Source organism: Sus scrofa, chromosome 2 (assembly GCF_000003025.6).
Source record: "Sus scrofa isolate TJ Tabasco breed Duroc chromosome 2, Sscrofa11.1, whole genome shotgun sequence".
Lineage (NCBI taxonomy): Eukaryota > Metazoa > Chordata > Mammalia > Artiodactyla > Suidae > Sus > Sus scrofa.
Window position 1 is genome coordinate 112,486,935 of NC_010444.4, and position 23,821 is coordinate 112,510,755.

At 37.0% G+C, this 23,821-nt stretch overlaps 1 long non-coding RNA gene across 1 annotated transcript; it reads left to right on the forward strand.

The window, feature by feature from the left end:
- Positions 1,707-19,627, forward strand: LOC110259773. Its single transcript, XR_002342113.1, has 3 exons — positions 1,707-1,858; positions 1,956-2,073; positions 19,344-19,627. It is a non-coding gene; the product is annotated as an uncharacterized LOC110259773 (long non-coding RNA).

The following is a 23,821-nucleotide window of genomic DNA, read 5'->3' on the forward strand; positions in this document are numbered from 1 at the left end:
GTATCAAGGAGTTACCAAACCCTCTTAATTGCTCTCCACCAGATCTCCATTGTTTTAAAAAACACCCTTAGGCCAGGAATTCTCCAAGCTCTATTCCAGGTGCAGTCAGTCCCGTCCAACAGAGCTGTTTACAACTTTCCTCTCTTGCTGAGCAGAACCTCTACACTGCTGCACAGGAGCTGGGAGCAGGGACAGTGGTCTGTGTCTCATGAGTGACACCTCTGCTTCACAAGTGGGTGCTGGAGTGGGGGATGGTAACCTCGTATCTTCTCATCCTTCCCATCCCTCTCCAAGCATGGCATATCCATACTGCTGAGGCAGGAGCAACTGGGGCCCCAGTAGTCTCAGACTGCCACACCTGGAGCAAAATCTCTGCCCTCTGAGGAGCTGGTGGTGGATGGGAGCCTCAGACCTTTCAGCCACACCTGCCCTAAGTAAGTTTCTGTAATGTGAGTGGGAAGAGGAGATTGATAAGCACCTATAGCCTGTGCTTGGCAGAGTGTAAATGAAGCCCTAAACTGGGAGCTGGGGGAGGAGGAAGTCCCCTCCCCTCCCCCCAATGCCCCCTGGTGTCCTTGGCTGCACCACCCAGAGTTGAACTCCCAGAAGTTTCTCAAACTCAGAGTTGATGGAGAGAAGAGGGCCATGACTCAAATGCCATGGACTCTGGGTGTTCTTTCTGTGACTGAGTAGATTTTGTTCAGTGAATGTTTCTCCGTTTGCTGTATGCCCTGAGGACAATTTTCAGAGCTTTAACTTTATATATATATAATTTTCATCAGATAAATGGTTGCCTTGCTGGGAAAAGGGCCGGCCAGGCTCCTTTCTCGGCCATTCTGGAAGTCCCTCCACATTCATATTTAAAAATTGTTGCTGTTAGTTACAAATCATGTCATAAGCCATTCAAGAACTTAAAAAGTTATCTAGTCTATTCCCTCTGCCTTTTAGCAGGAAATACCTTAGCCAGCCCAGATAGATGAGAATCTATACTGGTTTTGAAAACCGCCAGAGAAAAAAAATTTCACAGCCTTCCATAATAACCTAAATCAGTGCTTAACAACTCTTACTGCCAGGAATTCCTTTCTTGCATACAACCAAAAGCCCACATGCTACAGTTTAAAGGCCTCTTCTCTTCATCTGTCTTGGAGGAGATAAAGAACAGCTGTTCACCACACAGCACATTTCCCCTCCAGGAGGAACAGTATCTAGCCTCCTTTTTTAAAATCCTCCTTTGACCCTGTCATCGGAGTAAATAATTTTAATATTTCCTCGTGCTTTTTTCAATTGATGAACAACCTTTGTACTCTCTCGTGAAATCTTTTCATTCTTGCCATTACCCTCTTAAGACTGGAAATGTTTCTCAAAGTGAGGTCTAAGCACTCTATACACGGTTCTCTTGGAGCGTTTATTAACTGTGCAGATTCCTATGCTTCACCCCAGGCTCAGTGAATCATAATCCTGTCCATGGATCTGGGAATCAGCATGCCTAACAAATTCCCTAGGTCTCTGATGCACTAATGTTTAACATCTTCTAGGCTAGATTGAAGCCTGCATTGTATCACAGGTTGAAACACCCTGCCTGCACGGAAGAATCACATGGGAGCTTTTAAAATCCTAATGCTCAAGTTGTACCCCAGTCCAATTAATGAAGAACCTCTAGGGGTGGCACCTGGGCCAGCAGTCTTTTGAAAGCTCCCCAGGTGAATTCCAAGTGAAGCCAATAGTCAGTCCGTTTCTCCAAGGCAAGGACTGATGACGTTTCTCTCCCAGCGCCTATTGAAACAAAGCCACTTACAGAGAATGTTGATTTTCAGCGTTGCCTCAGTGAATTAAGTTTTGTTCCACGTCCATGCTCATGGTATGTCCCATTTTCTTTCATATCATGTCTGTATAATTGTAAACATGAAACCATCTTCGTCAAAGCGAAGATGAATCTTTTTCACCATTTGTCTTAGGAGGAGAGTTGACTCTGAAGAGGCAAGACTTGTGGTTTGGTTACATACGATTAGAGATTCTGAGAGAAGCCTTTGTGAAGATTCCTGCTAGCCATTGTGAGGATTGGAAATGTGGATGGTGAGTGTTTAAAATCTTCACACTGAATTACATCCAGATTCCTTTCATGCAGCACCTCTCTCATTCCATCCTGGCTCTCATTCCATTATCTCACTGGGGGAACCTGAAAGTTCTACCGGCACCTCCCCAGTGTGCATTCCTTGATGCTCATTCCTTAGGCCCCTTTCCTCCCACCCGAGGCTTCTGTGATTGCGCAGGGATGAGGCAGACCCTGTAGATGTTCACATATGGGTGACACCTACTGTAAAGAAATTAATACCCCAAAGAGCAAACCTACAACCAATGTCAGAGAGGAGATAAATTTGTCCCCCTCTCTCCCCCACTTTCTAATCCCCACCATGTAGTGTCCTGAAACGACGGTTATCAGCTTCTAGAGATGGTTTTGAGATATCAGTTGACTTCATATAGGTGGACTGAGTAATGCTTCCTTGTGCTTCTCTCCCTTCTTCCCTGCCTAACTGCCCCATCCCTCATCAAAACCCTAGAGATGGCACTCCCTCTTAGGATGGCATACAAGGACCTAAAGCTAATTCTGAGAATCCCAAATTAAGTAGAAGGTCTGGCTTTGATTTTCACATCTTTTCCTGCCATGGTACCTAGCCAAATTAGGTGCCCAATAAATATAAGCTGACATGAACATGGAAGAGAAAACTGGACAGAAGAAGGCATGCACCAAAGCTATCTATGATGAGTGTTTTTGTTTGAAAATAATCCAAAGATTATAATTTAATTTTCCCATTTGTTAGCCATGAGATCAGGGACAAGCCAGAAACCTTTGGATATCAAATTATTTACCTTACAAAATAGGATTCTGAGTTGTATGTGAACACCATGAGGTTTGATTGAGAAAATATATATGGAAGTGTTCTGAAAATACATAAAACCAAAGCGTGAAGTTAATGCTTCAACATCAGAATCTTATTAGGTGCCTTTTTTCTTCAGTTTGAGGATAATTCCATATGTTAGCATTAACACATATCAGTAAGAATTTGGAAAATCTGTGAGAATGAAATAACCGTAATTAAGTATTGTGATTACTTGAGAGGAACATTTTCATTTTTGCTTCATGCTGTATTTCATTTTTTCCGAAGTGTACAATTCAGTATTTTCAACTATAACACTGTGCTGTATGTTACATCCCCAGGACTTATTTTATACATGGAAGTTGGTGCCTTTTGACCACCTTCATTCATTCCCCCCACCCCAAACCCCTCCTACTTCATGTCGGTGGCATTAACCAATCTGTGCTCTGTATTAAAGACTTTGACTTGTCTGTTTTAGATTCCACACATAAGTGTGATCATACAGTATTTTTCTTTCGCTTATTCCACTTAGCACATTGCTATCAGAGTCCATCCATGTTGTTATAAGCAGCAAAATTTCCCTCTTTTTTATAGCTAAGTATATTCTATTATATATGTACCATGTCTTCTTTTTTCTTCTTCCAGTTTTATTGAGATGTAATTGATACACAGCGCTGTAAAATTTTGTGTACAGCATAATTTAACTTACAACATGTAATGTTCATCACAATAAGGTTAGTGACTATCCATCCATATACACACAAAATTAAAGAAATAGAAGAAAAATATTTTTCCTTTGATAAACTCTCTTAGGATTTACTCTTAATAACTTTTATGTATAACATACATCAGTGTTAATTACTTTCATTTTGTAAGTTACTTCCTTAGTGTTTACTTGTCTTAAAATTGGAAGTTTATACTTTTTGACTGCCTGCATCCAATCCCCCCAACCCCCACCTCTGGTAACCACAAATCTGATCTCTTTTTCTGTATGTTTGTTTGTTTTTGAAATATAATTGACCTATAACACTGTTAGTCCCTGTTACATGACATAATCATTCTATTTTTCTATACATTTCAAATTGATCAATAGGGTAAGTCTAGTACAGTATGTCATCACGCAAAGATTACATAGTTATTGACTAAATTCCCCACATTTTATAGCCCTGATCCATTTATTTTGCAACTGGAAATTTGTACCTTTAAATCTTCCTCACACATTTCCTTCATCCCTTCACTCCCCTTCACTCCCATTTGGCAACCACCCATTTACTCTGTATCTATAACTCTGTTTCTATTCCTTTATGACTGTTGATTTGTTTTGTTTTTTAGCTTCCTTGTATAAGTGAAACCATACAGCATTTGTCTTTCTCTAATTTATTTTATTTAGTATAACACCCTCTAATCCAACTGTGTTTTTATGAGGGCAAGATTTCATTCTTTTTCATGGCGAAGTAATACTCATTTTATGTATTACACACACACACACACACCACACATGCATAGTTGATGGACACATATTTCTTTCATATCTTGGCTATTATAAATGATGCTGCCATGAGCATTGGAGTTTATGTCTTTTCAAATTTGTGCTTTTGATTTCTTTGGATATATACCCAGGAGTGGACATGCTGGATCATATGATAGTTCTACTTTTAGTTATTTGAAGAACCTCCATATTGTTCTCCGTAGTGGCTACACCAGTTTACATTCCCACCAACAGTGTACAAGTGTTCCCATTCTGACACATCCTCACCCAAATTTGTTATTTGTAGAATTTTTGATGCTAGTCTGACAGGTGTGAAGTGATGTCTCATTGAGGCTTTACATGTTTATTTCCCTGATGATTAGTGATGTTGAGCATCTTTTCATGGGCCCGTTGGCCATCTGTATGTCTTCTTTGGAAAAAATGTCTATTGAGGTCTTCTGCCCATTTTTAAGGGCCTTTTTTTTTTTTTTTTAATATTGAGCCATATGAGCTGTTTATGTATTTTGGATATTAACTCCTTATCAATCAAATTGCAAATATTTTCTCCCATTAGTAGGTGTTTTCTCAGTGATTTCCATTGCCATGAAAAACATTGTAAATTGGTCCCATTTGCTTATTTTTGCCTTTGTTCCTTTTTCCTTTAGAGATGATGTGTCAGGAAAAAAAACCTATGATTTATACTAAAGAGGGTTCTACATGTGTTGTCTTCTAGGAGTTTTACAGTCTTATATTTAGGTCTATAATGTGTTTTGGTTTTCTTCTTGTATGTGGTAACAGAAAATCTTCTAATTTCGCTTCTTTACATACAGCTTTTCAGTTTTCCCAGCATCACTTATTGAGACAATCTTTTTGCCTGGTATGGTATTACTTCTATTGTCATAGATTAAATTCCCATGTAAGTATGTATTCAGTTCTAGACTGTTTATTCTGTTCCATTGATCTATGTGTCTGTTTTTGTGCCTTTACCATACTTTTTTTTTTTTTTTTTTTTTTGGTCTTTTTAGGGCTGCACCCATGTCATATAGATGGTCCCAGGCTATGGGTCGAATTGGAGATGTAGCTGCCAGCCAATGCCATAGCCACAACAATGATAGATCTGAGCTGCCTCTGTGAACTACACCATAGCTCATGGCAATTCCGTATCCTTAACCCACTGAGCGAGGCCAGGGATCGAACCTGGTCCCCATGGATTCTAGTCAGATTTGTTTCCAGTGAGCCATGACAGGAACTCCTACCATATTATTTTGATGACTGTAGCTTTGTAATAAAGTTTAAAATCAGAGAGTTTGATACAACATGCTGTGTTCTCAAGATTATTTGGTTATTTGGAATCTTGTGTTTCCATATAAATACAGATTTATTTTTCTTCTGTAAAAAATGACATTGATATTTTGGTAGGTTTTGCATTGAATCTGTAGATAACCTCTGATAGCATGGTCATTTTAAGAACATTAATGCTTATCCCATGAACACATTTACTTTTCCATCTGTTTGTATCGTCCTGAATATCTTTCATCAGCATTTTAGAGTTTTCTGAGTACAGATCTTTCACCTCCCTAGTTAGACTTTTTCCTAGGCATTTTATCCTTTTTCACATGATGGTAAATGGATTATTTTCCTTTTTTTTTTTTTTAAGGTACCATCTTATATTTTTAAGCGTGTTGTTATAGTTGATTTAAAATATTATGTCAATTTCTGCTGTACAGCAAAGTGACTGAGTTATACATATATATACATTACTTTTTTCATAGTATTTTCCATCATGTTCCATCATAAGTGATTGGATAAAATTCCCTGTGCTTATTCAATCCAAATGCAAAAGTTTGCATCTAGTAACCCCAAACTCCCAGTCCATCTCACTCCCTCCCCCTCCCCCTCAGCAACAAGTTTGTTCTCTATATCCAAGAGTTTGTTTCTGTTCTGTAAATATGTTCATTTGTGCCATATTTTAGATTCCGCATACAAGTGACATCATATGGTATTTGTCTTTCTCTTTTTGACTTACTTCACTTAGTATGAGAATCTCTAGTTCCATCCATATTGCTGCAAATGGCATTATTCTATTCTTTCCTATAGCTGAGTAGTATTCCACTGTGTGCATGTACCATATCTTCTTAATCCATTCATCTTTCAGTGGACATTTAGATTGTTTCCATGTCTTGGCTATTGTGAATACTACTGCTATGAACATACGGGTGCACGTATCTTTTTCAATGAAAGTTTTGTCTGGATATATGACCAGAAGTGGGATTGCTGGATCACATGGTAGTTCTATATTTAGTTTTCTGAGATACCTCCCTACTGTTTTGCATAGTGGTTGTAACAATTTACATTCCCACAGCAGTATAATAGGGTTCCCTTTTTTCCACACCCTCTCCAGCATTTTTTATTTGTATATTTATTAATGAGAGTCATTCTGACTGGTGTGAGGTGATACCTCATTGTAATTTCAATTTGCATTTCTCTACTAATTAGTGATATAAAGCATTTTTTCATGTGCCTGTTTGCCATCCATATGTCTTCTTTTTAGAAATATCTCTTCAGGTCATCTGCCCACTTTTCAGTTGGGTTTTTTTGCTGTTGAGTTGTATAAGTTGTTTGTATATTTTGGATATTAAGCCCTTCTAAGTTACATAGTTTGCAACTATTTTTTCTCATTCATATGTTGTCTTTTTTTTAATTGAATTTTTTTGTCCTTTTTTGGTCTTTTTAAAATTACTCAATGAATTTGATTACATTTATAGTTGTATGATCATCATCACAACCCAATTTTATAGTATTTCCATCCCAAATCCCCAGCCCATCCCCCACCCCCCAACCTGTCTCCTTTGGAAACCAAAGTTTTTTTCAAAGTCTGTGAGTCTGCAAAGAAATTCATTGTGTTTTTTTATATTCAACGTGGCATATGGCGTTGGTGTCTCACTCTCTGATTAACTTCACTTAGCATGATAATTTCTAGGTCGATCCATGTTGCTAAAAATGCCGGTATTTCTTTCCTCTTAATGGCTGAGTAATATTCTACTGTGTATATGTACCACTTCTTTATTCACTCTTCTGTCAATGGACATTTCCATATCTTGGCTACTGCATACTGTGCTGCAATGAACATTGGAGTATGTGTATCTTTTCAAGTTATGTTTTCTTCTGGATTGATGCCAGGAGTGGGATTGCTGGATCAAATGGTAATTCTATTTTTAGGTCATTAATCCATTTTGAGAGTATTTTTGTATATGGTCTTGGGGAGTGCTCTAATTTCATTCTTTTGCATGTGGCTGTCCAGTTTTCCCAGCAACCACTTATTGAACAGGCTGTCTTTTCTCCATTGTGTATTCTTGCCTCCTTTGTCATGGATTAGTTGTATCTGTGTGCATGGGATGGGTTTAATTCTGAGCTTTCTATCCTGTTCCACTGATGTATATTTCTATCTTTGTGTCGGTACCACATGGTTTTGATGACTGTTGCTTTGTAGTATAGTCTGAAGTCAGGGAGCCTGATTCCTCCAGCTCCATTTTTCTTTTTCAGAATGTCTTTAGCTATTCTGGGTGTTTTGTTCTTCCAAAAAAACTTTAAAATATTTTTTTGAGTTCTGTGAAAAATGTCCTTGGTACTTTGATAGGGATTGCCTTGAATCAGTTGATTGCCTTGGATAGTATAGAAATTTTGATAATACTGATTCTTCCAAGCCAAGAGCATGGTATGTTTTTCCATCTTTTTGTGTCATCTTTGATTTCTTTCATCAGCATCTTATGGTTTTCAGAGTACAAGTCTTTTGTCTCTTTAGGTAGATTTATTCCTAAGTATTTCGTTCTTTTTGATGTGATGGTAAATGCGATAGGTTCCCTAATTTCTCTTTCTGATCATTAGTTGTTAATATATAGAAATGCAGTTGATGTCTGTGTATTAATTTTGTATCCTGCGACTTTGCCAAATTCATTGATGAGCTCTAACAGTTTTCTAGTAGCTTCTTTAGGATTTTCTAGGTATAATATCATGTCATCTGCAAATACTGATAGTTTTAGCTCTCCTTTCCAATTTGGATTCCTTTTATTTCTTTTACTTCTCTGATTGTTGTGGCTAGGACTTCCAGAACTATGTTGAAGAGTAGTGGTGAGAGCGGACATCCTTGTCTTGTTCCTGATCTCAGTGGGAATTCTTTCAGCTTTTCACCATTGAGAATGATGTTCACTGTGGGTTTGTTGTATATGGCCTTATCATGTTGAGGTAGGTTCCCTCTATGCCCACTTTCTGAAGGGTTTTTATCAGAAATGGGTATTGGATTTTGTCAAAGGCTTTTTCTGCATCTATTGAGAGCATCATAGGGTTTTTATTCTTCAGTTTGTTAATGTGGTGTATCACACTGATGGATTTGCGGATATTGAAGAACCCTTGCATCCCTGGAATAAATCCCACTTGATCATGATGTACAATCCTTTTAATGTATTGTTAGATGTGGTTTGCTAGTATTTTGTTGAGGATTTTTGCATCCATGTTCATCAGTGAAATTGGCATGTAATTTTCTTTATTTTGTGGTATCTTTGTCTGGTTTTGGTATGAGGGTGATGGTGGCCTCATAGAATGAGTTTGGGAGTGTCCCTTCCTCTGCAATTTTTTGGAATAGTTTCAGAAGGAGAGGTGTTAGCTCTTCTCTAAATGTTTGATAGAATTCACCTGTGAAGCCATCTGGTCCTGGACTTTTGTTTGTTGGAAGTTTCTTAATCACAGTTTCAATTTCAGTACTTGCGATTGGTCCATTTGTCTTTTCTGTTTCTTCTTGGTTTAATCTTGGAAGATTGTACTTTTCTAAGAATTTGTCCATTTCTTCTAGGTTGTCTGTTATAGTTGCATATAGTAGTCTCTTATGATCCTTTGTATTTCTGTGATGTCCGTTGTTACTTCTCCTTTTTCATTTCTAATTTTATTGATTTGAGGCCTCTCTCTTTTTTTCTTGATAAGTCTGGCTAGGGGTTTATCAATTTTGTTGATCTTTTCAAAGAAGCAGTTTTTCATTTCATTGATCTTTTCTGTGGTTTTCTTTGTTTCTATTTCATTGATTTCTGCTCTGATCTTTATGATTTCTTTCCTTCTACTAACTTTAGGTCTTGTCTGTTCTTCTCTCTCGAGCTGCTTTAGATGTAAAGTTAGCTTGTTTATTTTAGCTTTTTCTTGTTTCCTGAGATGGGCTTGTATTGCTATAAACTTTCCTCTTAGAACAGCTTTTGCTGCATCCCATAGGTTTTGGAGTGTCGTATCTTTGTTGTCATTTGCTTCTAGGTATTTTTTAATTCCCTCTTTGATTTCTTCAGTGATCCATTGGTTGTTTAGTAACATGTTGTTTAGTCTGCACGTGTTTGTGTTTTTTGCAGTTTTTGTCTTGTTGATTTCCAGTCATACAGTGTTGTGGTCAGAAAAGATGCTTGATATGATTTCAGTTTTCTTAAAGTTACCGAGGTTGGATTTGTAGCCTAGGATATGATCAGTCTTAGAGAGTGTTCCATGTGCACTTGAGAAGACTGTGCATTCTGTTGCTTTTGGATGAAATGTCCTATAAATATCTATTAAGTCCATCTGATCTAATGCTTCATTCAGGGCCTGTGTTTCCTTACTGATTTTCTGTCTGGATGATCTGTCCATTGCTGTAAGTGGGGTGTTAAAGTCCCCCACTATGATTGTGTTATTGTCGATTTGTCCTATTAAGGTTGTTGGCAGTTGCCTTATACATATTGTGGTGAACCTGTGTTGGGTGCGTAGATATTTAAAATTGTTAAATCTTCTTCTTGGATTGATCCTTTGATCATTATGTAGTGACCTTCATTTTCCCTTAAAATATTCTTCATTTTAAAGTCTATTTTGTCTGATATGGGTATTGCTACTCCAGCTTCCTTTTGATTCCTGTTTGCATGGAATATTTTCTTCCGTCCTCTCACTTTCAATTTGTATGCATCCCTACAAGTGCAATGGGTCTCTTGAAGACAGCATATATATGGGTCTTGTTTTTGTATCCATTCAGCCAATCTATGTCTTTTGGTTGGGGCGTTTAGTCCATTAACATTTAAGGTAATTATTGATATGTATGTTCTTATTACCATTTTATTAGTTGCTTTGAATTTGTTTCTGTTGCTCTTTTTTCTTCCCTTGTTCTCTCCTCTTGTGGTTTGATGACTATCTTTAGTGTTGTATTTGAGTTGATTTTTCTTATTTGTGTAACAATTGTAGATTTTTGGGTTGCATTTATTCTGAAGCTTTGATATATATGAGATTGTTTTAAGTTGTTGGTCTCTTAATTGTAAGTGCATCTCCAGTGTACTGCATCTGTACCCTCCTCTTCTCATGATTTCTGATTTTGGTAGCATAATTGTGCATGTTTTCATACCTTTACTGATGAGCCTTGTCATTTGTGGTATTTTTGTTTCCTGTTGCCGCCTTTTGTTTTCTACCTAGAGAAGTTCCTTTGGTACTTGTTGTAAATCTGGTTTAGTGTTGCTGAGTCCTCTTAGCTTTTGCTTATCTGTGAAGCTTTTGATTTCTCCTTCAGATCTGAATGAGAGCCTTGCTGGGTAGAGTAATCTTGGTTGGAGGCTTTTTTCCTTTCATCACATTAAGTATATCATGCCACTCCCTTCTGGTCTGCAGAGTTTCTGCTGAAAAATCTGTCAATAACTTTTTCAGGGTTCCCTTGTATGTTATTTGTTTCTTTTCCCTAGCTGCTTTCAATATTTTCTCTTTGTCTTTAATTTTGGTCAGTTTGATTAATATGTGTATTGGGGTGTTTCTTCTTGGGTTTATTTTATATGGTACTCATTGTGCTTCCTGGATTTGAGTGAATGGTTCCTTTCCCATGTTAAGGAAGTTTTCAGCTATTATCTCTTCAAATATTTTTTCTGTCCCCTTCTCTCTCTCTTCTCCTGTTGGCACTCCTATAACATGAATGTTGGTGTGTTTAACATTGTCCCAGAATTTTCTGAGAATCTCTTTATTTGTTTTCAATCTTTTTTCTCTTTTCTGTTCCACATCCCTGATTTCCACTAATCTGTCCTCCACCTCGCTTATTCGTTCTTCTGCTTCCTGTATTCTGCTGTTGGCTGCTTCTAATGAATTTTTTATTTCAGTTACTGTTTTTTGCATCTCTTCTTAAGTTTTATATCTTTTATCTCTTTGCTCAGTGTTTCCTCTAAGTTATCCATCTTTGCCTCCAGTTTATTTCCAATGTCTTGCATCATCTTCAGCATCAAGAGTCTAAAGTCTTTTTCCTTGAGGCTGAGAATTTCCTCATCACTTAGCTAATTTTCTGGGTTTTTTTCTTTCTCCCTCATCTGAGTTATAGTTCTCTGTCTTTGCATTTTTATAGGTTTTTGGTGTGGTGACCTTTTTACAGATAATAGAGTTGTAGCCTGTCTTATTTCTGGCATCTGTCCCCCTTGTGGCCAAAGTTGGTATGGGGGCTTGCTGTAGGCTTCCTGAAGGGAGGGACTGATGTCTGCTCACTGGTAAGTGGAGCTGATTCCTATCCCTCTGGTGGGTGGGGTTTTGTCTCTGGGTAAGAGTAGGGGCATCTGTGTGCCTGGATGTCTTTAGGCAGCCTGTTTACTGAGGGGTGGAGCTGTGATCCCACCTGGATTGTTGTTTGGCCTGGAGCATCTCAGTACTGATGGGTGGGGCCAGATTTTCCCAAAATGGCCACCTCCAGAGAAAGGCACACTGCTGAATATTCTTGAGAGCTTTGCTTCCAATGTCCTTTCCCCACAACAAGCCACATTCACCCCTGTTTTCCCAGGAGTTCCTCCAAGAACTGCAGTCAGGTTTGACCTAGATTCCTATGGAGACTTTGTTTTGCCCTGGGACTAGTGTACATAAAAGTCTGTGTGTACCTTTTAAGAATGAGGTCACCATTTCCCCCCATCCTGTGGAGGTCCTGTGCACAAGCCCCACTGGCCTTCAATGCCAGATGCTCCAGGGGCTCTTTCTCCCCATGCCAGATCCCCACATGTGGGAGTTTGATGTGGGGCTGAGAACTCTCACTCCTGTAGGTGAGTCTCTGTAAAACAGTTACTTTCCAGTCTGCGGGGCTTCCCACCTGGGAGGTATAGGGTTGCTTATATTGCATAATCACCACTCCTACCTCTTGATGTGGCCTCCTCTTTGTCTTCTGGAGTAGGATATCTTTTTGAAAGTTTCTGGTCCATTTGGTTGAAGACTGCTCAGGAGTTGGTTGTAAATTTTGTTGTTTTTAGGAGAGAAATTGCATCCCCAGAAAGTGTTCCAATTTCATCCTTTTGCTTAGAGATATCCAGTTTTCCCAGAGACATTTATTGAAGAGGCTGTCTTTTCTCCATTGTATATTCCTGCCTCCTTTGTCATAGTTTAATTACTCATAGGTGCATGGGTTTATTTCTGGACTTTCTGTCTTGTTCCACTGATTTATATTTATGTTTTTGTACCAGCACCATAATGTTTTGATGACTGTAGCTTTGTAGTAATGTCTGAAGTTCAGGGGCCTGATTCATCCCACTCCATTTTCTTTCTCAAGATTGCTTTGACTATTCATGTTGTTTTGTGTTTTCATACAAATTTAAAGATTTTTCTAAGTTCTGTGAAAAATGTCATTGGTAATTTGATAGGGATTGCCTTGGGTAATCATTTTGGCAATGCTGATTCTTCCAATCCAAGAGCATGGTATACCTTTCTGTCCGTTTGCGTCATCTTTGATTTCTTTCCTCAGTGTCATAGTTTTCAGAGTCCAGGTCTTTTGTCTCTTTAGGTAGGTTTATTCCTAAGTATTTTATCCTTTTTGATGTGATGGTAAAAGGGATTGTTTCTTCAATTTTTCCATCTGATCTTTCATTGTTAGTATATAGAAATGCAATAGATTTCTATGTGTTAATTTCATATTCTGCAACTTTGCCAAATTCATTGATGAGCTCTAAAAGTTTTCTGGTAGTGTATTTAGGATTTTCTATATGTAGTATCACATCATCTGCAAAAATTGATAATATTACTCCTTTCTTTCCAATTTGAATTCCTTTTATTTCTTTTTCTTCTCTGATTTCCATGGGTAGGACTTCAAAAGTATGGTAAATAAAAGTGGAGAGAATGGACATCTTTGTCTTGTTCCTAATCTGAGCAGTAATTCTTTCAGCTTTTCACCATTAAAAATGATCTTAGCTGTGGGTTTGTCACATATGGCCTTTATTACATTGAGGTAGGTTCCTTCTCTGCCTACTTCCTGGAGGGTTTTTTCATAAATAGGTGTTGGATTTTGTCATAAGCTTTTTCTGCATCTATTGAGATGATCATATGGTTTTTATTCTTGAGTTTGTTGATGTGGTATATCACATTGAATGATCGATGTGCTAAATCCAACTTGATCATGGTTTACAATCCTTTTAATGTATTGTTGCAGTCAGTTTGCTAGTATTTGGAGGATTTTTGCTGATATTTTGAGGATATTAATCTAGGATATTGGTCCGTCATTTTCTTCTTTTGTGGTGTCTTTGTCTGCTTTTAGTATCAGGGAGATGAGCTTGACAATGTTCCTTCCTCTGCCATTTTTTGAAAGAGTTTCAGAAGGATAGATGTTAACTCTTATCTAAATATTTAATAGAATTCCCCTGTGAAGTCATCTGGTCCTGGATTTTTGTTTCTTGGAAGTGTTTTAGTCACACTTTGAATTTCAGAATTTGTGATTGGTCTAGTGATATTTTCTATTTATTGCTTGGATCAGTCTTGGGAGGCTATGCCTTTCTAAGAATCTGTCCATTTCTTCTAGGTTGTCCATTTTATTGGCATATAGTTGCCTTTATGTGATCTTTTGTATTTGTGTTGTCCATTGTAATTTCTCCTTTTTCATTTCCAATTTTATTGATTTGAGCCTCTCTCTTTTTTCCTAACGAATCTTGCTAAAGATTTCTCCATTTTGTTTATCTTTTTAAAGAATGAACTTTTACTTTTATTGATCTTTTCTATTATTTTCTTCCTACCTTATTTATTTCTGTTCTGATCCTTATAATTTCTTTTCTCTACTAAATTTGGGTTTTGTTTAATCTTCTTTATCTGGTTGCTTTAGGTGTAAGTCTAGGTTATTTGGGATTTTACTTGTTTCCTGAGGTGAGATTGTGTTGCTGTAAACTTCCCTCTTAGAATTGCTTTTGCTGCATCCCAAGGTTTGGGATCTTCATGTCTTTGTTGTCATTTTTCTGTAGGTATTTTTTTATTTCCCCTTTGATTTCTTAATTGAGCTCTTCGTTGTTTAGTGCATATTGTTTAATCTCCATATGTTTCTGGTTTCTGCACTCTTTTTCTTGTTGATTCACTTCAACAATCTTTCCAGCATCTTCATCTGGAGTAGGTTCTATCTCAAGAGACCAATTTCTTTGCTCAGCCCTAAGAAACAACTCTTCATCCATTCAAGTTTTATCATGAGACTGCAGCAGTTCAGGCACATATCCAGGCTCCACTTCTAATTCAAATTCTCTTGGTATTTCCACTGCAGTGATTTTCTCTACCTAAAGTCATAAATCCCTTAAAGTTATCCATGAGGATTGGAATAAACTTCTTCCAAACTCCTACTATTGTTGATATTTTGAACTCTCCTGGTGAATCATGAATGTTGTTGCTGACATTGAAAATAGTGAATCCTTTTGAGAAGTTTTTTAATTGACTTTACTTAGATCTGTTAGAGAAATCATTATCTATGGCAGCTATAGCCTTATGAAATATACTTCTTAAGACTTGGAAATTGAAATTATTCCCTGTTCTATGGGCTACAAAAATGGATGTTGGTTGGCAGGCATGAAAACAACATGAATCTCATTGTACATATCCATCAATGCTCTTGGGTGACCAGGGGTATTATTAGTGAGCAGTAATATTGTGAAAAAAAATCTTTTTTTCTGGGATGTAGGTCTCAACAGTGACTCAAAATGTTCAGTAAATCATATTGTAAACATATATGCTGTTATCAAGGCTTTGTTGTTTCATTTATAGAGTACAGGCAAAGTAGATTTAGTATAATCCTTAAGGGCCCTAAGATTTTTGGAATGGTAAATATGCATTGGCTACAACTGCAGTTCACCAGCTGCATTTGCTCCTAACAAAATATTCAGTCTGCTTTGTAGCATGGAAGCCATGGATCGACTTCTCCTCTTTAGCTATGCAAGTCCTAGATGGTACCTTCTTCTAATAGAAGACTGTGTTTGTTTCCATTAAAGCCCTTGGTTAGTGTAGCCACCTTTATTAATGACTTAACTAGATCTCTTGCATAACTTGCTGCAGCTTTTACATCAGCAACACTTGCTGCTTCATCCTTCACTTTGATGTTATGAAGATGGTTTATTCCCTTCAAGCTCATGAATCAATGTCTACTAGGTTCAGACTTGACTTCTGCAGCTTCCTTACCTTTCTCAGCCTTCACAAAATTGAAGAGAGTTAGGGCCTTGTGCTGATTTAGGCTTTGGTTTAAGGAAATATTGTGGCTGGTTTGATTTTCTATCCAGACCACTAAAACTTTTTCCATATCAGCAATAAGGCTTTTTCACTTTCCTATCATTTAGAATAGCAATTTTAATTTCTTTTAAGAACTTTGCCTTTGCATTCACAACTTAGGCTGAAACTAGGCCTCTTGTTCCAGTTAGCCATCTTGGCTTTTGACATGCCTTTCTCACTAAGCTTAATCATTTCTAGTTTTTGATTTAAAGTGAGGAATGTGCAACCCTTCCTTAACATCAAAGCTCAATACCAAAAACAAACAAACATACAAACAATCCATGGGACTTCCCTGGTCGTGTAGCAGGTTAAGGATCTGCTGTTGTCACTACTGTGGCCCAGGCTGCAGCTATGTCATAGGTTCCATCCCTGGCTTAGGAACTTTAACATGCTATAGATACTGCCAAAAACAAAATTATACAATACAAAACACAAAACTACCCAATTAAAAAATTGGCAGAGTCCTTGAAATAGCTGCTTTTCCAAAGACATACAGACGGCCAAGAGTCACATGAAAAGATGCTCAACATCACTAATCCTCAGGGAAGTGCAAATCAAAGCTTCAATGTGATATCACCTCACACTTACAGAATGGCTAGTATCAAAATTCTACCAATAACAAATTTTGGTGAGGATATGATGAAAAAGCAACTCTAGCACACTGTCGATGGGAATGTAAATTGATACCACCACTGTGGAGAATAGGATGGAGGTCCTTAAAGAAAAATTTAAATAGAGTTACCAGATGATCTAGCAATTCCACTTCTGGGCACATATTCAGAGAAAATTCAAATTTGAAAAGATACATGTGGAGTTCCCGTCACAGCTCAGGGTTAACAAACCTGACTAGCATCCATGAGGACACGGTTTGATCCCTGGCCTCCCTCAGTGGGTTAAGGATCTGGCATTGCCATGAGCTATGGTGTAGGTCGCAAACACAGCTCTGATCCTGCATTGCTGTGGCCGTGGCATAGGCTGGTGGCTACAGCTCCAATTGGACCCCTAGCCTGGGAACCTCCATATGCTGCAGGTGCAGCCCTAAAAAGACAAAAAGGAAAAAAAAGGGAATAAAAGATACATGCATCCCAGTGTTCACTGCAGCACTATTTACAATAGCCAAGACATGAAAACAACCTAAATATCCATCAACAGATGAATAGATAAAGAAGATGTGGTACATATATACAGTGGAATACTACTCGGACATAAAGAAAGAGTGTAAGAATGCCATTTGCAACAACATGGATAGACCTAGAGATGATCATACTAAATGAAGTCAGAGAAGACAAGTATCATTTGGTAAGATAGAAATGAACTTGTTTACATAACAGAAACTGACTCAGACATAGAAAACAAACTTACGGTTACCCAAGGGAAAGGGGGAGGGATAAATTAGTAGTTTGGGATTATCAGATATAAACTATCATATATAAAATAGATAAACAGCAACGTTCTACTGCTGTTCAGTATCTTTTAATAAACTATAATAGAAGAGAATTTGAAAAGGAACATATACATATATAGTTTTATATATATATAAAACTGAATCACATTTTGTTGTATACCAGAAAAACAACATTGTAAATCAACTTTTTGCACCTCTTTTTGACAACTCAGTCCAGTGTTAAACAATCTTATCAAGAAAGTCTTTTCAGTAGGTGAACCACCTTCCTTGACAAACTAGTTCACTGAGCTCCAAATACAGATAACCCTTCTATTTTTTTTTTTTTTTTTACAAGAAACCCACTTCTGTTCTCATTTGTGAAAAAGAGATGCCCTGTGATACCATAATCGTTAAAATTTTCCTCAGGGAAAGCATTGATTTCATCATTGACCCAGTGGCTCTGGAAGCCCAAAGCCTCAGATAAGAGCAGAGCTTATGTGGCAATTCAATTTCTATCAGGTGGAATTATACTGAAATCCAAAAGACAATAATGGTCAGGTCCATTAACATCTATGACAAATATAATGGTCAACATCTGTGACAGTAAATATAATAAAAACATCTTTTTTTTTTTTTTCCTTTTTTTTAGGGCCGTACCTGCAGCATATGGAGTTTCCCAGGCTAGGGGTCAAATTGGAGCTACAGCTGCAAGTCTGCGCCACAGCCACAGCAATGCAAGATCCAAGCCATGTTTGCCACCTATGCCATAGCTCATGGCAATGCCAGAGATCGAACCCGCAACCTCATGGTTTCTAGTTGGATTTGTTTCTGCTGCACATCAGGAATTCCAATAAAAACATTTTTTAATGCAGTTTGTTCTGCCAGCCCAGATTCAAATATGATTGATTTTAAACTTAAAAGATCTTTAAAATTAGGTTTTAAGATTAAATTCTATAGTTATCTGAAAGTAAAATAGTGAAAAATATATTAAGTATTTTGAGTTATTTTAGATGTTATTGGGTATAAAATGGGTATATTTTCTTTGTTTCTGATCATTGAGTCTTAAAAACTCTGTTTTTCCTCTATCTGAGAACAAAAATTCAGAAAAGGAGGTGACCTTTAATTTAAGAAGGCCAGAATTATCATATCATGTGGTACATTAAACTTGCAAAAATGCAAAGTCCTCATCAGGCTTGCTTTGGGGAACCTAGTAATCTATAAATTTGACATTATTTGTATCAAATACATTAAAGCAAAAAATGTAAGCTGAATTGTTATTAAATTTGTGCAAATGCAGTCACTAAATTATAACAGTAAAGCATTATTATGCAAATTGGAGCTAATTTTACAATACCCCTATCTAATTGTTTACAGTACAGTAGAATTATGGCACTGTTAAGCAGGACAGGATGTTGTATGAAAGAGTGTGTTTTTAATTTGAACCATTTTTACTCTGTGAGATTTTTTTTTTTTGCATGGAAAAGGGATTTAGCATGGAGAAAACAAGGGCAGATGTCTCCTGCATTGTGTACTCAAGGACTTAGCTAATTAATATTTTCCATGTGCTTAGACACAGAGATGAAGATGGGCTCTTCTCAGAGGTGCACAAGCTTCCTCTTTTCAGTTTTTATGAGATGTCAGATAGAACCGTCTACAAAGACTTGCTCCAAGGAATATTTTTAAAAGATTTGTGTTGAGATGAAGGGCTGCTTGAGTGTGAGGCATCCTAAGTGGTCCTCGGCCTCCAGCTGTGTTCCTTAGCAGAAGGGCTTAGACAAGGCTGCTCTGATGTGACAGTACCAAATTACGTTTGAAACAGCACTTAAGGAAGGTTTGGGAAGAAGACAAGACCGCTCTCCAGCCGGTGGAGAAATCACGCTGAATAAACAGTTTTAGCAGGAGGTCAGTGAACGCTGCTTCAGAGGAAAGTCCCTTCATCTTCTGAGATAAGCAAAAATCAGTGTCTGGGATTCCTTTTTAGAGGGCATTCTGCTTCCTGTTCCTTTTAAAATCCTTATTTTATCCTTCCTATTACTCAGCGATTTTGTATAAGCTAAACTGTCAGTATATGAGAAACCTCTCTGCCAATGAGATGAATTTTTTTTTTTTTTTTCAGAGAGCCTTGCCAAGTTTATGAGCCAAGAAATAGCTGAATTATAATGGCTGGAACTTCAAAGAGAAAGAAGAGTGAAAGGTATTAAAATATTTTTGTAAAAATCCCTGACTCTTGAAATCAGCCAGGGCTGATCGATCTGAGACTAACATAGTAAATTTTATGGATAGGCCAGGGAGGGGGCTGAATATCTGGTGATAAGAAGGTGCCCCCAGGTGGAGCCTTCTTGCCTAGTTATTCTCAATCTCTGGGGGGAAAATGTGGCTATAAGGGAGAAACATGTCAGATGAGCAGGAGTGCACTGTTTCTCTTTTGGTTTAACGCAAGTTCCCTTGCTGATGTGATGCACTTTTTCTCCCTTTGTTTTGGAATCTTCCAAAAATCTCAATACAAGTCTCTTGATCACTTTTCACTTTATATTATATATTTCATTTATACAATGAACCAGTTTATTATCTTTTTAGTTATTTGGTATTCTCCACGATCCCTACAAGCACCTTTTTAAATTTTATTTTAAAGCCTTCTATCTCTACTTCGGCTCTCCTTGGCAAAACATGCTGTACAGAAATGACCCTAAATTCTACAAGGATACCTCTTCCAGGGGACTTGCATTTCAGCAGAGATCAAAGCTTAAGACAATAGTGAATATTTTACTCCAGATACCAATTAGGAATTATGTCTGACTGCCAGTAATGGAGACCAGAAATAACAATGACTTAAATAAGTGGGGTTTTGTCCGATAAAAGAAGCTCAGTAAGAGGCAGTCCCAGAGTTTGGGTGCTCATCAGGGATATAGTCCCTTAAACATTGCTGCCTCTTTATGCTTGAAAGCATAGCTCTCATCCTCAGGTTCACCTTGAGGGTGCTGTCATTATGTCCATATACATGAAAGAAAGAGGGTAGGGAAGGGTGTTTTGGTCTAACTTTCCACCTCTAATGATAGTTCCTCAGAAGCTCTCCAGACAACTTGGGCCATCTTTTTACATCTTATTGACCGTAACTTTGCTTTGGGAATATCTCTGCCCTCAATAAATTCAAGGGGGTTGATGCTAAGAAAAAAAGAAGAGAATAATTATTGGATAGGTGACTAGAAGTTTCTGTTGGACCTCTTAGAATGCAAGCTTCCTGAAATTGACCTACTTTTCTCAACTGTGTTCCAACTCAGTCTCCCTGGTTAGCCCACTCTATCACTTTTTGAAAGGACCCATAGTATAGTTAATATAAGGAAAGAAACATGGTTCCCTAGTCAAAGGAGTAGTTCATTTCTTATTCTCAGCTATATTGAGAATAGCTGATTGAGCATATTTATTGCTCGTTAGTTTTCATGATTAGGTAACCCTTGAGTTTTCACAGTAATGGAATACTAGATTATCATGGATAACAACAGCGGAAGGTGGCAAAATGCCCAAATTAAACAACAGTTTTCAGAGTTTTAAAAAAGAATCCCCACTTAAATTGTCAAGTGAGTTTCACACATATGAAAGTAAATGAAGAAACCATGTACTTTTCTAAGTATTCTCAAATTCTGTGCTTGTAGACAAACCCACACACAGAAGAAAATTATAGTTCGTATAAGTGAAAAAGACAGAAGGAATTCTTCTTGTTGTTTAAAGGAAGTTGTCAAGAAAAGTGTCTTAATATTTTAGTCTGTTGGTGTGAATTATATATCACTTAGGGATAAACAACTAAGGTAATATCTTTTTAGTTTCTCTCTTTTGCCTTTCCCTGTTTACCCTAACAGAGTGGGGTTAATGAGGAGTCAAATGGTAAAACTCTGAAGAAAGCCAGAGTCAGGTTTGCCAGAAAGTACATAGTTAGTGCTTCCTGAAGGAGGAAGGGGAGGACATATTTGAATCCACAATATGTGTCATAGGAGCCATGAAACTCTTGGATTGGTTAGATAATACTACAGCCTCTTCCACTTGTTCAGTTAAGTTCTTGACTATGGTCAATTGATGTCTTTTGCTCAAACCAGTTTGAGTTATGAGGGCCTCTTGTCTTGACTTGTCTTGGATGCCAGACTTGTATTTACACATAGTTGGCTTCACATCCTTAGAACACAGGAGTCTTTGGGCAAAGGACCCAAATTTTCTTTGGCTTGGTTTCTTTACCTCTGAAGTGTTGTTATGAAGATGAGAGCGAGAACATGAGGAACAGACTTGGTACCTGGTCTGTACCAAGTGGCTTAAAAATTAGTTAGGTGCTAAAGAGAGAAAACAGGCTAACAGGAGATTTTTAGACAAAATGACGTATTCTTGTTCTTTTATTTCCCCTTAGTGCAGTGTGATGATCAGTTGAACATGTACAGATGGAAATTTGTTCTATATACTGTACATAAATAAACATGAATGATAAATTTTGAAATAATATATTTATAATAAAAATAGTTAATACCACAGCTATAATAAACATAATTTTTGAGCTATAATTGCCATATATTAGTTTCAGGTATACAGCATTACAGTTTGATACTTACCTGTATTGTCAAATGATCACAAGAAGTCTAATTAATTTAACATCCAAACCATCTATCCACCCCATAGTTAGAAATTTTTTTTTCCTGTGATGGGAACTTTTAAGATCTAGTCTCTTAGAAACTTTGAAAGAGGTAATATAGTACTATTAACTATAGTCACCATTAAAGTTTGTACCTTTTGACCACCTTCATACATTTGTCCACCCCACCTGTGCCGCAATTTTGGCAACCACCAATCTGTAATCTGTATCTATTAATTAGGTGGAGGATTTTTTTTTTTTTGGTATGTTTTTTAGATTCTACAGATAGGTAAAATCATGCAGTATATGTCGTTCTCTGATTTATTTCACTTAGCATAAGGCCCTCAAGGTTCACCCATGTTGTTAAAAATGGGAATATTTCTTTTTTATTGCTGAGTAATAATCTATTGTGTATTTATATACATGTTATACCCACATTAGATTATTATATAGAGTATATATAGTATATAACATATACTATATATATATATATATATATATATATTATATATATATATATATATAATACACAGTAGATTATCTTTTATGTAGAGAGAAAGAGGGAACGTTTCTTTTTGGCCGGGAAGTTTACCCACAGCATATGGACGTTCCCAGGCTAGGGGTTGAATCAGAGCTGTAGCCTCCAGCCTACACCAGAGCCACAGCAACGAGGGATCTGAGCTGCCTTTGCAACCTATACCACAGGTCTTGGCAACGCCAGACCCTTAACCAACTGAGCGAGGCCAGGGATTGAGACCACATCCTCATGGATGCTAGTCTGGTGTTAACCACTGAGCCATGATGGGAAAGCTAAGAGAACATTTTCTTTATCCATTCATCCATCAGTGGACATATAATTTGCTTCCATGTCTTGGCTATTGTAAATAATGCTACAGTGAATATGGGTACATACATTTTTTTAGATTAATGCATTTCTCCCTTAAGCCTGTTACTATTTGCTTTATATATTTAAGTGCTCCTGTATTAGGTGCATAAATATTTACGTGTTACAGTCTCTTGTTGGACAGATCCCTCTGTCATTATGTAATGATCTTATTTGACTCAAATTTTCTTTCATTTTCATTTGCATGGACTATTTCTTTTCATCTCCTTATTTACAGTCTGGTATGTCCTTATATCTAAAGTGTGTTCCTTGTAAGCAGCCTATAGATGGGTCTTTTTTTTTTTTTTTTTTAATCCTGTCATTTGTCTTTTGATTGGAGAAATTAGTCCATTAATATTTAAATTATTAACTGATAGGACTTATTGCAATTTTGTTTATTTTCTGGCTGTTTAGAAAATCCTCTGTTCCTTCTTCTCCTGCTCTTTTCCTTTGTGATTTCATCATTTTATGTAACAGTGTGCTTAGATTCCTTTATCTTTCATGGATTATGAGGCTTACGTAAGACAACTTATATTTTATGAGTCTATTTAAGTTGGTAACGTATTCAAGTTCGATCACATTCTAAAGCTCTGTATTTTAGCCTACCTTATATTTTATATATTTCTTAACAAATTATTTATTTGTTTGTTAACCTTCATAATCGCTTTACAAGTGATTATCTTATCAACTTTATAACATTAGATTATAATGAGTTTTACTATTTATCTACCAAAGAGATTTATACTTTCATATGTTTTCCTGTTACTAATTAGTGCCATTTTTTGCTGAAAGAAGTCTATTTAAATTTTCTTGTAATGCCAGTTTAGTGGCAATGAACTCCTTTAGCTCTTGCTTATCTGGAAATCTCTATCTCACCTTTTTTTTTTTTTTTGGAATTTATAAGTTTAATTTACCCAGTTTTTTTGTTTATTTGTTTGTTTTTAATGATCATAACAATCTGATTCCACAGGATTTCCATCCCACAGCCCAGGCACATCCCCTCACCGTGCAAACTGTCACCTCCGGAGACCATAAGTTTTTCAATGTCTGTGAGTCAGCATCTGTTCTGCAAAGAAGTTCAATCTGTCCTTTTTTTAAATTC